Consider the following 11,348-nt stretch of genomic DNA (forward strand, 5'->3'; position numbering starts at 1 on the left):
TTGTTGCTCTTTTTTTGTTTATAGCGCAAAAAATAAAAACCGTAGAGGTGATCAAATACCACCAAAAGAAAGCTCTATTTGTAGGAAAAAGGGACGTCAATTTTGTTTGGGTGCAATGTCGCACGATCGCGCAATTGTCAGTTAAAGCGGCACAGTGTCGAATCGCAAAAAGTGCTCTGGTCAGGGGGCTGAAGTGGATAAAAAGTAATTCTCAACTCTACATCATAATTGATTTGAAATGCGATCAGCACGAATAGAGATTAAGGTGCATTCAAGGGAAGGTAAAGCTGTCACCAGCACCCGCTATTTTTGCCTTTTAAGCCTCGTACACACGACCGGTTTTCCAGGCAGGAAAACTGCCAGGAGAGCATTTGGCCGGGAATCCTGGCCGTGTGTATGCTCCCTAGCAGTTTTCTCATCAGGAAAATAGACGGGAATACCGACGGGAAAATAGAGAACCCTGCTCTCAATTTTCTTGTCGGGTTTCTCGGCAGAGTGTTTCCTGCCGAGAAAACTGTTTGTCTGTATGCGGTGAAAAACCGTGCATGCTCGATAACACTTAGACGCATGCACGGTAGCATACACGGTTAGTGTGGGGTGTAGCAAGATGGCATCGTAGTTGATGATGTCACCGCGTTCTTGCCATTCAAAAGAACGGCGGTTCTTTTGAGTGGCTGTCTGTATACATGGCTTTGCAAGGCAAGCTTGCCAGGAATCCTGTCAGGAAAGCCGACAGTTTTTTTCCAGATGGGATTCCCGACCGTGTGTACAGGGCTTTACCCTCCAATATGGACCTCCATCAAGGAAGGTCAAACATGCAGCTTCCAAAGCATTTCCAATCCATTTTGATGCAGAATTGAGAATTACTTTTTAAAGAACTGCTAAGTCATATGTAAATTAGAAGTTACAATCTGTTTTTGTTTTTAGCAGTCCATCAGATATTAAAGTCAACAAATCAATGTGCCACCCAGACAACTGATATTTTCAGCAATGGTATTTCCTCATATTTCCCTCTGTAAAGATTTCTTTTATGACAGAATTTCAGTTCACTTATCTGGTCACAATATTTTTGATTGAAAAAAATAATAATTCTGAAGCTCTGTAATACTCTTATTCTTAATAAATTATTTCCCCCACAAAGCAAACATGTTGTTGTGTGCATTCAATGTGCTTCATAGGATCAGGATCAGGGCTGGATTGCAATTACGACCACTCATAAGACACCTTTCTCTGCCATCCTCAATGTAGCAGCCCCTGTACCCCAAAGGTATATGAGGAACCTCAGAGGCAGGGTGAGCTACCATTTCACCTTAGGGTCAGATCTTTGGCAGTAGTGGAGTAATGTGTACAGAAGGGAACAAGTCAATTTTTTAGAACAAGGAATGAGCTTCTTAGATATAATTCAAACTTCTGAGGGAGAATCTTAGGTCACAGGATATTCATAGATGTGCAGACTCCAAAAGTGGAATTAAAAGTACTTACAGCCAGGGGTGGACTGACCATTAAGTCACTTGGGCACTGCCCAAGGCCCCAATGCCACTAGGGGACCCCATCAGGGTTGCCAGGCTCAGCAAAACCAGGGACAGTATGTAAAAATCTATGTTTTTTTTTTACATCTGTCCCTGATATGTCCGAAACCGACATGCTTTTGATGTGCAAATCCCGAGATATTAGCTCTGCACTGCCTCCTGGCATGGTGGCCATCTGTAAGTCCAGGGGCCCCATAATCTTCTATTTCCCATGGGCCCCATGAGTTGTCAGTCCGCCCCTGCTTAAAGCCTTTACACATAAAGGACCTTTCGGCCAACCTAGCATTCTGTGTCTTCACCTCCTGACTGCCAAGTGCTAGATGGTTCAGCTACTGACTCCATGGGGGGGTAATCACCACAAATTAGTCAAGGACCAAGCTTCTACCCAAATTCTCCAGAACCCCATTTAGGCTGAAGTCTCTCAAAGGTGCTTCAATGCACTTGTTCAGAATTCTAGGCCTCAAAGCCAGGCACCTATCCATTTACATAGTAACCATTTTCAGGAAGCAGGCTTCAGGTAGGAGGCCAGTTAGAAGACTTCATTCCCAAGGCCATGCCTGAATATTTATATCCTCTACCAGCCTGCACTATTGGCAATAATCCTCCTAGTTCACCAAAGAGAATACAAATATTAATAGCACAGATTATTGCAACTTTCAACATTATTACCAAGGGTACTCCCTAGCAGCAGGCAGAAGCAAACAATAATCAGAGCTTAACCACTTGCCAACTGTGCTATATCCGAATGCCAGCTACAGTGCGATCATCCAGTTCTGGGAGGGCATTAATAGATGTCCTCCCAGAACTCTGCACCCTGCGCACCTCCAGCGGTGAGCATCAGGCCTTCGGACACAGCTAATCACAGATCGGGGTAAAAGGCCAATCACAGCGGCCCTTTACCATGTGATCAGCTGTGTCCAGTCACAGCTGATCACAGGTAAACAGACTTGCCGGTTCTTGGCATTCCTTTCCTCCCACGTTGGTTCTGTGGGAGGAAAGGAGAGCTCTTGACCAACAAGGCTGCCAGGACATCGTTCACACTGATAATCAGGGTCATTCATCACCTGCTCCCCAACCAAGAGAGATGCGTAATGCATCTCTGTAGCACCTGAAAAGTCCCAGTATGTCTTTAATGTATTTGATATTTTGAGTAATAACACAAAAACACAAAGAGCAAAGTACTATATAATAAAGGTGAAACAACTGATCATCATATGTGTTTCAATAACTGACTATTCTTTCTGACTGTTCTATGTAAATGGATTAAATAAATTGGTTCCTACTTATTACGGTGCATTACTCACATTTGCAGTAATTAAAATAAATGTGCTATGCTATCTTGCCTGTATTTTGTTCTTATTATATTTTGTATTTATCAAGTATTAAATATTTAGCAAATTAAAAGATTTGATCTACCTGATGTTTGAAGGATCTTCATGTTAGCTAATGGCTATGTAACGTCATTGTTGTGTGGTAGGAGATGCTGAAAAGACCATGGACAGAATCCCCTACATCTCGGTATGGCATGTATGGTTCTAGTTGGATTGCTGCTAAACAAGTCAGAATTATATCTGTTGCCCATAGCAATCAGAATTACAGTAACTGAGTAATTAAGAGCCTCACCTAGCACTGGCTATCACTGCTGTAAGCAGGGATATTGGATTTTTATTTTCACTTTAGGTAACAATACAATCATCCACTCTTTGTTGCAGACGGCAACTTTGGCCATCATTTTCTGAAGAAAGATAATGCCTAGAGATTCAAGATAAATAAATGTTTTCTAATGATTAGTATCACATTGGTAGGATCTGTCAATGTATAAAAAGGCCTGAAGAATGAGGAGTCCTCCACACCAGGGGGCACACTTTCAGCATTTTGTAGCTTGAAGCTCGAATCTTGGAGGAGAAAAAACTATTATTTTCTATGGAGTTGGTTCACATCTCCACTCCAAATCGTAAATGGAAGCAAAAAGGTATGGACAGCCGCACTCCGATAAATGTAAAAAACAATAAAAGCCCTTAATCCAGTAAAAAAACATTGCACAAACAGAGAAACAGCAAACGGTGGGATAATATAGCTGACGCGTTTCACATTGTTATACAATGCTTGACTAAGCATTGTGAAACGCGTCAGCTATATTATTCCACTGTTTGCTGTTTCTCTGTTTGTGCAGTGTTTTTTTACTGGATTAAAGGCTTTTATTGTTTTTTACATTTATCGGAGTGCGGCTGTCCATACCTTTTTGCTTCCATTTATGCTTCATGTGCATCGCCTGCACCCATTGGATCTCTCTGAGTTCAGACTCACCACCGAAGTGCACTCATCTGGAGCGGCGGTCTCTTTCCTCCACTCCAAATCGCCTGAAGCCAAATGCTTGAAGCTCAAAAAAGTTCTGGAGCTTATTTGTAGCTCAAATTGAGCATATTTAATCATTTTTTGGCATGTTTTTATTCTCACAGAAATTAATGGAAACACGCCATGTGCTCATTCTTGTGCGCATTCACAAATTTTTGCGCAATTTAAAAAAAAAATCACAAATAACCAAAAATCATCATAGATAATAAATAAGTAAATAATACATACATAATAATTAACCCCAACCGTAAAAATATATTAAATCAATTATCATTGTTAATAATAATAATAATAAAATAATAATAAACACCCAAACACAAATTATTATTATTATTATTATTATTATTATTATTATTATTATTAATAATAATAATAATAATAATAATAATAATAATAATAATAATAATGTATTTATTTATTTTGTGCTAGGGTTAGGGTGCTTAGTTATTTATTTATTAATTTTTTAAGGTTAGGGGTTGATTATTATTTTTTTATTATTACATGCTATTTATTTATTGTATTTTTTGGTTATTTATTTATGATTATTTAAATTTATTTGTGTATTTATTGCACATTAACATATTAATTTATTATATTATCATTATTATTAGTAGTAGTAGTAGTAGTATCATTAACACCCTAACCCTAATAAAAAAAAGAAAATAAATAACCTTACCCTAACAACAACAAAACATAATAAATGATAATAATAATAATAAAAAAAGAAATAATGATGCAACAGATGATATTGGCTGATAAAAATATGCCAAAGCTCAAAAAATTTCCAGAAAAACGCTTAAAGACGCTCAAAGTACACTTAAACGCATGCTCGGCAGTGTGAATCGTGTTAGGGGCAATAAAGAGCACTGAGTTGTTACAAAGCATCACATAGTTTACTTTTTTTTTTTATACTTTATTGAAGAGTCACAAAAATATACTGTACTTAATTCAAGTCTATGCATTGCAACTGGTGGCTGAGGGGGAAATAATTATTGCAAATAAATACAGTATCCCACAAGCCTAAAGAAATAGAGACAGCAGTAATTGCACAACAATTACATTATGTAAAACAATAGCAAATAAAATACAATGGTACCTTAGATTACGAGCATTATTCGTTCAAGAAGTGTGTTTCCAAGCGGCTCTGAATGGCTCTGAGTGTCACCAGCGCCCCTGCACCTCTGGCCACTGCACACCCCAGAGGCTTGAATCCTGCTCATTTTGCGAGACAAAGCTCGCAAACCGAGTCAGGATTTAAAAAAATAGGGCAACTCCTAAACCATATACTAGGTGTACCCCTTACTAAAGGTAGCGTGTAATATCACATTAATAGTCCGGCTGTCTTAAACCCCTTTCTCCGCTGGCCAGTACGTTGGGGCCCAAAGCTGTTGTTGCTACATTCTGAATACAGTTATTCCAAATCCAGGCACAATGATCCACATATGCAACATTGCTTCTCTTAAAAAGGGTGTAGTAGGATTGGCCAGTCACCTCTCATTGAATCCTGCGATGACTGCTGATCTCTCCCTGTCAGCAGCCTCAGTGAACCTGGGAAAATATAGTTTCTTCCCCCAGTCTACAAAACAGGCTTAGTCTGTATAGAACTTTCTCTCCCACAAGCCCTAGTTCCTTCCAGCATTCACAGCAGTCCACATTTTTTCCTCTGTGTGCTAAGTAGGCTTAAATAGGCTATCCACAGTCTCCTATTCATATTTGTGCCTCTCCCTCTGTCAACTTGAGCAAGAATGGTAGCAGAACTTGATCTCCTGATGAAGTCACGTGACGTGACGATACGCGTCGGGATTGGAGCACTGGGCATACTCACAGTCTGACGGCTCGTGGATGCTTCATACCGCAGAATACATGCAAATGTGACCTTATTTGTATTTTCTCCATCATTAAATGTGCTACTTTTATGGAATTATGCTATGAGTCTCCCTTCTCTTGTCTATACCGCCATTTACTGAGTCACTATATGTATACGGCCGGGAGGCAGAGCGGATCCAGGTTTACATACTGAAGGGCTTACGAACTCTGCATTCGTGGATTGACGCCCACGCTCCCCTTTTAATAAGTGAGTGCATCATTGTGTGACCTGTCCCCGCCCCATTTGTGGATGTCTAACAGAGTTATGCTATGAACGTTTTTTCTCCATGTTTCTCTGCATGCCATACATCTGCTACTGAGAGCATTTAGCAAATTAAAGGAGACCATCACAGCACTGCAACAATCGCCTCCATTTACATCTGTGATTATCCATACTGTTTGTCTAACAGCAGTGAGGTGAGCTGCTTGCAGACACTGAGGTGTTTATCACTGAAGCATTTTCTTTCAAGCACCGGTACCTTGTTTGGTGGTGGGATTTACCACATACAGACTTTATTTCAGCACTTTTGGTTTATTCTATATTTATATCTATCTATATTATTCTATATCTATATCTATATTCTAGATTTATACCTTGTTTTTGATCACTTGTTAAATTTCTATACACTGCGATATACTGACCTAGGTCAGGTCTATAGTTTATATATTTTTTCTTTCACTTTTATTTTTGGATTTCCACCAGCTACCCCACTCCCTTCCCCCTCCTCCTTTGTGTTACACAGCGCAGCTATCACCACTTATTTATTTAAAACATTTTCTGGTTTGGATCAGATCATAAGGTGTCTGCAGCTGTGCCCCTTTATGTCATTTCATTTTTGGCTCTTAGACAGCTCGGGAGCTCTCCTTTTATATATTTAGAGACAGTGACAAGCAGGGCCGATCCACCCTATAGGCTCACTATGCAAGGCGCTAAGGGCCCCGCAAAGCTGCGAAGGGCCCCCCAAATTACTAGAGGCCCCGCCTGGTGAGAAGTAATTTCCGCCCCCTCACCCCGCTTCTCAACTCGCTGGCTGCATGGGAGAAGAGGTAAGAAGTCAGCACCCCCTGCTTCTCAATTTAATTGTAAGATGTCATTTCCGACAGCAGAACACCCCCTCCCCCCGCTTCTCAACTTTCTTTAATGTGACATGTCACTGTCGTCAGCGCCCCCCGCTTCTCATTTTTAATGTGCCATGTCATTTTGCTTAGGGCCCCAGGGAGGTCAGGATCGGCACTGGTGACAAGTGACAGCTAGGTCCGTGCAACCGCTCTTCTTATGTCAGTGCTTCGGACTGGGGCTACACATAGATCAGGGCAGGCTCAATACAAGGTCCTAACAAACAAACATTCTCCTGCGTTTGCAATGGTTGACCCTGGGGTACAAAGTTCAAAATCCCCTCCTTAGCACCAATGGTCTTGCTGCCCTCTCATGACAATGGGTATCCTCAGACTAAAAAACAACAATAAACAGAGAAGGGTGCACCGACCTAGCACATTACCTCAATAAGATCCATTCCAAGATAAAAACAGCAATACATATACTCACAAACATAATTTAAGTAAACACATATCATAGCAAGTGAAATTGACTGCCTGAAGGTCTAAGCAATTCCATTGGTACTGCTGGAAGACCAGGAGGCATCCAAAAGTGGCTGATGTGTTTCGAGGGCCAACCCTCTTCTTAAGAGCCAGGGTAGTGAGCAAAGCAAAACGGCCATCTGAGGCAGGACTTTGTTATGTCAATATTGCACCCATGGTGGCTGGTGATCTGATGATTTATGGGGTAATATTCAAAAAGCAAAAGGAGAGGTGGAGAGAAAACATGATCCACAGAATTAATGTAGCAGAAGGACAATAGATACATCTCCAAATCTCAAGAGCCTAGCAGTCAAAAGCACAGTGTCTTTGATGATCTCACACTGCAGACATACAGCTATGGGGCTCAAGGCACAGTAAATTCAGTACTGTTTTTTAAAACAAAAGGTAGACTGTTGAGGTACTGCTTACTTCACGTTGTGAGTTCAAGTCAACTTTGAGGGGATGTCATAAATGTCCTTTAAAATGTCATGCTCACCTTATCTATTCAGGGCAAAGTAACTGTGTTGGTGTAAAGCCAACCCACAACCACTTTATATTTACCTCTCCAGATCTCTATTACTAAAAATCATTAAAAGGTATTAATAAAACATTAACAGCGCTAGAGCCACCAATACCGGCTCATGAACTAATAAGCTCATAACCTGCTACTAGAAATGCTGATAAACACAGATCCCTAAAACGGTGATCTTTATCAACTAATATCAGTCCCACAGAGCCACATTCCAAAGCTCAGTCAAATATAAATCCGTGTATCTTTAAATGACAGTTCACACTACGCACATCTCTAGCAGAGTTTTTAAGGTGCACTTTCAAATCCTGCTGGGATATGCAAACTTCACTCAGCTGTGCTCCCTATATGGTTTTGTACTCACCCGACTGCAGATATTACCGGTGACTTGTCGGTATTGTTCCTCTATCCAGGTGGTTCCTGTAAGGACTGCGCAGGCGCAATCCTTGCCGACGGAAATCTCCAAACCTCGGCCGGCATCCAGGCTCATTCTTTAACATCCCCGTGGATTGGAGGATGTTAAAAAAAGAGCCAGTAGGCCGAGCGAGCGCTCGGACGTGAGGCCGACTGGCCACTTACCTCAAATTCCACGTCACCCTGGAGGTTCAGTGATTTTCGTCAGCAAGGATTGCGCCTGCGCAGTCCTTACAGGAACCATTTCGATAGTCGGAACCATATCGTCAGATCACCGGCATTAACAGAGACCTGTCAGTGTAACCAGCCTCAGCTGCTCTCCTCCAGGTGTGTGATGGTAATATTTGTTGGGTGTATGCGTGCAGCACAGCGGACCTTGCTCTTGACAAGAATATCAATGCATCTGGGCTTTGGCCAGCTGCTCTCTTTCAGTGCTAGCCCAAACCACTGAAAGGCTGAATGTAGGGCAGAAAATCCTCCAGGAGTGGAGGCAGAGGAACAATGTGATTCTGTGTTTATCAGCATTTTTAGTAGCAGGTTATTAGCTTATTAGTTCATGAGCCGGTATTGGTGGCTCTAGCGCTGTTAATGTTTTATTAATTCCTTTTAATGACACATATGATTTTTTGTTTCTTGTTATCTGCTTTTTAGTGCTTTAAAAGTTTTTTACATATACCATTGTGCGCTTGGATCAGAGTTATCTTTCGATCACTTCTGATATTTTCCAGATCTCTACTACTGTTTCTTTTTCTGTGTCAATCATTGCAAAATACTTAGTGCTTCCAGGTATGGGGGAGCATGTGACCTTCCATCCCGTGATGCAATGCCAATTGACAGAGGGGGAGTTCTTAACTGTTCAATACCAGTGAACACCCCTATGGAACCAAGTATTTTTGGAAAAGCTGTGATGGAGGAAGGAGCATCAGAGGACCTCTGGAGAGTATCCTCTGTCTCTTCACCACTTCAGGCATTCTCCATTCTTCCACTGTTTGCAGGGCTTGGTTCGTCCAACTCTCAAACCCTTCTTTTTCCCCGGGGGTGGGTATGCTTCCCAAAAAGAATTGCAGCTTTCTGTACCCTTGATAGGCTGAAATTATACTGTTCTTTTTAAGGCTTTCGACTAATTTACTCATATCAAAGTAGAATGAAGCGGGTGGCATTCCCGCAGCCGGGACATCAACTTCTTCTGAGGCTGGGCTTACCAACCTGAACTGGGAAAAATTTTCATCTGGGTCTCCTGCTGACAGTAGTGATATAACTTGTGCCTCTCGCCCTTCAGCCAAACTCACAACACTTTTCTGAAACTTGGATGGTATATTCACCAACAGGGCATAAGTACAATCAGTTCTCATATCTGCGGTAGGCCTGTTGCTCTGGTACAGCCTTCCTCAGCAGCTGACATTTAACTCCGGGCATTTTCAACACTGTAGTCAACTCCAGTGGACCCCCATCCTCTCAGCCCCATTTGGTGGCGGTAGCTGAGTCCATTCTCTCTTCAGTCTTGGACTCATCACATGACTTTCTTGAGCATCCCATGAGGGGTATCCCGGATGAGCCCCCAAATGTAGCACTACCCTTGTGAGGGCAGCTTAAAGGATCTGTGCTCCACTGGTTGCCCTGACCTTGCAAGTCCTCCGACACCTCTGACACTCTGGGCTCTGACATTTTTGTGGTAACGAGATTCAACTTCTTTATTTGACTGTTTGTTTTTAATCACTTTTATGTACTGAAAGACTAATAGCAATGACATTCAGCAACAAAAACTCATCACCTGCAGGGAATTTACTATGACAAATAACCTTGAAAGCAGAAATAGTCAAAACATTGATAGCTGATTACAGTATAGTATAAACACTTATGTAATGGAACTATGTATTCTGCCTGGACATCTATAATCCTCATGCAGTGAGGCCTACAAAGGGTTAATTGTAGAGTGACTCTTTCACTCCTAAATTCTAATGTCCCCCTTTCTTCAGCTAATTGACTCTCATTTGTGTAGTTAACAGTCTCCTGTCAGGTGTATGCTGATGGGATTATCTGTGAGTGTGTATTGTTCTAAAGGTTAATTGAATTCTATTGAGAAAGGAATGTGTCTGATCAGGTCATGTTAAAAGGGTCTCGGGGCCGAAACGTCTAGATACTGATTAAGTGATTAATTCAAGGAGATGTCATTATTTTAAAGTATCTGTATTGAAGCCCCCCCACTGTGTGAGGAGGGGGGGCGGAGAGTTTCATTGTTCCTGTAACAGCTTGTAACCACATATAAGCACAGATGAATGTACCATTAAAGATTCAGGTTTTTTTGGCCCTTCAAAACGCAGCCTCGTCTCGTTCTTGAAAGGGGATGCTATGGGACTATTATTCTGCTCCTTTCACAGCTGAGCCTGACTCTCTCTCTCTCTGGATCTTGTGGATGGAATGATACCGGTGTTACTTGCATACAGCAACTTGCCAGGGAAAAGGACGTCTCCAACGGCTGATACCCTCTCACTACCTGGGTAGCCGTTACATTGGTGGCAGCAGTGGGATGGTCCTTTTATCCAAAGAGCAAGTTCTGAATGGAGTCGCAGTACGCCAGGCTGAAAAGATCCACACTAAAAGATTTATTGGAGAGTCGTGGTAGGAGTGCCAGTAACAGACCACGGAGGGAGCTGATAGCTGACCTGCTGGAGCTGGACGAAATGGATGGATCCATGGAAGGAACGGAGCCCCTTGCACCTGTCAGCGAGGAAGATGTAATTACTGGGATTGTACAGCGGAGATTATCCTTGTATCCAGAAACGTCCGTGGAACTAATAAATCAGCTGTTCCGGGAAGCAAGGGAGGAGATACAAACTAAGAGGGGAAAAGAACTGGAACTGGTAAGAGCTAGACAGCGCATTACACATGCAGTTCCTACTCCCCCACCTGCTGCTACAGGAAAGAAAATACCGTTCACTGCATTTAAAGCTTTTGTAGAAAGTGAGGAGGAAATAGATGGATATTTGGCTGATTTTGAGAGGCAGTGCTCACTACATCAGGTACCACCAGACCAATGGGTCACTATTTTATCTGGGAAATTGTCGGGCAAAGCCAAT

Source organism: Rana temporaria, chromosome 12 (assembly GCF_905171775.1).
Source record: "Rana temporaria chromosome 12, aRanTem1.1, whole genome shotgun sequence".
Lineage (NCBI taxonomy): Eukaryota > Metazoa > Chordata > Amphibia > Anura > Ranidae > Rana > Rana temporaria.